Below are 3,385 nucleotides of genomic sequence, written 5' to 3'. Positions count from 1 at the left end.
AGGGTTACGTTTAAGGATAGGGTTAGGGTAATTGTTAGGCTGAGTGTTTGGATGAGGGTGAGGGTTAGGTTTAGGGTAATGTTTATGTTTAGGGTTAGTGTTAGTGTTAGGGTTAGGCTTAGCTTGAGGTTTAGGGTGAAGATAAGTTTTAGGGTGAGGGTTAGGTTGAGTTTGAGGGTTAGAAGGAAGGTGAGGGTTAGGGAGAGTGTTAGGGTTAGGGTTAGGGTGAGGGTGAGGGTTAGGGTGATGTTTAGGGTTAGGGATAGGGTTAGGATTAGTGTGAGGGTTAGGGTTAAGGTTAGAGTTAGTGTTATTGTGAGGGTTAAGTTGAGGGTAAGTGTTTGGGTGAAAGTTAGGGTGAGGGTGAGGTTTGGGGTTTGGATTAGGGTTAGGGTGAGGTTTAGAATTAGGGTTAGGTTGAGGGTGAGGGTTAGGTTTAGTGTTAGATTTAGGGTGAGGGTAAGGTTTACGTTGAGGGATAGGATGAGGTGAGTGTTAGGGTTAGGGTGAAGTTTAAGGTTAGGATTATGGTTAGGGTGAGGGTTAGGGAGAGGGTTAGGGTTAGTGTTAGGGATAGGTTTAGGATGAGGGTTAGGGTGAGGTTTAAGTTTAGGGTGAGGGTGATGGTTAGGTTAGGGTTAGGTTTAGGAGTTGGGTGAGGGTTAGGTTTACAGTTAGTTTTAGGGTAAGGGTTAGGGTGAGGTTTAGGGTTAGGGTGAGGGTTAGGGTTTGGTTTAGGGTTAGGGTGACTGTTAGGATTAGGGTGAGGGTTAGGGTTAGGGTGGGGGTGAGGTTCAGGGTGAAGTGTAGGGTTAGGATTAGTTTTAGGGTTAGGTAGTCTGAGGGTGAGTGTGAGTGTGAGGGTGAGGTTTAGGGTTAGGGTTAGGGTTAGGCTGAGGGCTACAGTGAGGGTGAGGGTTAAGGTTAGGGTGAGGGTGAGGAAGAGAGTTTGGGTTAGGTAAGTGTTAGGGTTATGTTTAGGATGAGGATTAGGTTGAGTTTGAGGGTTAGAGGGAGGGTTAGCCTTACGGAGAGGGTTAGGGTTATGGTTAGGGTGAGGGTTAGGGTTAGGGTGATGTTTTGGGTGAGGGTGAGGGTTACCGTGAGGTGAGGGTTCGAGTGAGGGTGAGGGTTAGGGTGAGGATGAGGGTTAGGGTTAGGTTTTGTGTGAGGATTAGGTTGAGGTTAATTTTTAGAGTGAGGGTTAGGTTGAGGGTGAGGGTTAGGTTTAGTGTTAGTGTGAGGGTGAGGTTTTCGGTTAGGTAAGATTTAGGTTTAGGTTTATGGTGAGGGCTAGGTTAAGGGTGAGGTTTTGGGTGAGGGTGAGAGTGAGGTTAAGGGTTAGGGTGTGGGTGAGGGTTAGGGTTAGGGTGAGTGTTAGAGTGACGGTGAGGTTTATGGTGAGGCTGAGGGTTAGGTTAAGGGTTAGGTTTAGGGTGAGGATTAGAGTCAGGATGAGGGTTAGGGTGAGGGTTAGGGTTACGGTGAGGGTTAGGGTTAGTGTGAGGGTTAGGTTTAGGGTTATGGTTAGGGCTAGGGTAATGTTTAGGGTGAGGCTTAGGATGAGGGTGAGTGATAGGGTTAGGTTGAGGGTGAGGGTTAGGGTGAGGTTGAAGTTGAGGGTGAAGATGAGGATTAGGGTGTGGGTGAGGGTTAGGGTTAGGGTGAGGGTTAGGTTGACAGTGAGGGTTAGCGTGAGGGTGAGGCTTAGGGTATGGGTGAGGGTTAGCGTTAGGTTTAGGGTGATGGCTAGGTTTAGGGTTATCGTGAGGGCTAGGGTGATGTTTCAGGTTTGTGTGAGGGTTAGGGTTAGGGTGAGGGTGAGGGCAATTGTTAGGCTGAGGGTTAGGGTAAGGATGAGGGTTAGGATTAGTGTTAAGTTTAGGGTGAGGTCGAGCATGAAAGTTAGGGTTAGGGTTCGTGTTAGGGTTAGGATGATGGTTAGGGTGTGGGTTAGGGTTAGGGTTAGTTTGAGGGTTAGGGTTAGGGTTAGGGTTATGGTTAGGGTTAGGATGAGGATGAGGATGAGGGTTAGGGTAACGGTTAGGGTTAGGTTTAGGGTGAGGATGAGAGTTAGTGTTAGGATTAGGGTTAGGGTTTGGCTTAAGCTGAGGGTGAGGGTGAGGGTGAGGATTAGGGTTAGGGTAAGCTTTAGGGTTTGGGTTAGGGTGAGGATTAGAGTGTAGGTGAAGTTTAGGGTGAGGTTTAGCATTAGGGTGTGGTTTAGGTTTAGGATTAGGGTGTGGGTCAGAATTAGGGTGATGTTTAGGGTGAGGGTGAGGGTTAGGGTGAGGGATAGGTTTAGGGAAAGGGTGAGGGTGAGGGTAAGCGTAAGTGTGAGGGTTAGGTTTAGGGTTAGGTTGAGGTTGAGGGTAAGGGTTATTGTGAGGGTTAGGATGAAGGTGAGGGTTAGGGTGAGGGTTAGGATTAGGGTGAGTGTTAGGGTTAGGGTTAGGGTTAGGCTGAGGGCTTCTGTGAGAGTGTGGTTTAGGGTGAGGGTGGGGGTGATGGTTAGGGTGTCGGTAAGGATTAGGGTAGGGTTAGGGTTAGAGTGTTAGCTTGAGTGTGAGGGTTAGAGTTAGTGTTAGGGTTAGAGTTAGGCACAGGTTGAGGAGTACTGTTAAGGTTAGTGTTAGCATGAAGGTTAAGGTGAGGGGTAGGGTTAAGGTTAGGGTTAGGGTGAGGGTAAGGGTTAGGTGAGGGTGAGGGTTAGGGTTACAGTTAGGGTTAGGGTTAGGGTAATTGTTAGGCTGAGTGTTAGGATGAGAGTGAGGGTTAGGGTTAGGGTGATGTTTAAGGTTAGGGTTAGGGAGAGTGTTAGAGTTACGGTTAGGGTGAGGGTAATGGTTAGGTTGAGGGTTAGGGTGAGTTTGAGGGTTAGAGCGAGTGTTAGGTTTAGGGAGAGTGTTAGGGTTAGGGTTAGGGTGAGAGTAAGGGTTAGAGGGATGTTTTGGGTGAGGGTGAGGGTAACGGTGAGGTGAGCGTTCGTGTGAGAGTTAGGGTTAGGTTGAGGATGAGGGTTAGGGTTAAGGTTTGTGTGAGCATTAGGGTGAGGTTAAGGTTTAGGGTGAGGGTTATTGTGAGGGTGAGGGTTAGGGTCATTTTTAGGGTTAGGGTGAGGATTAGGGTGAGGGTTAGGTTTAGGGTTTGGGTGAGGGTGAGGTTTGGGGTTAGGGTTAGGGTTAAGGTTAGGGTTAGGAGGAGAGTTTAGGGTGAGGGTTAGGTTTTCTTTTAGGGTTAGGGTGAGGCTGACGGTGAGGCTTAGGGTTAGGATTCGGGTTTGGGTTAGGGTTAGGCTGAGCCTGAGGTGAGGTTTAGGGTTAGCATGAGAGTTAGGATTAGGGTTAGGTTTAGGTTGAGGGTTAGGGTGAGGGCTAGGTTTAGG

This window comes from Dipodomys merriami, unplaced genomic scaffold, assembly GCF_024711535.1.
Source record: "Dipodomys merriami isolate MVZ:Mamm:240054 unplaced genomic scaffold, mDipMer1.0.p SCAF_54, whole genome shotgun sequence".
Lineage (NCBI taxonomy): Eukaryota > Metazoa > Chordata > Mammalia > Rodentia > Heteromyidae > Dipodomys > Dipodomys merriami.
This window is presented reverse-complemented; position numbering follows the sequence as displayed.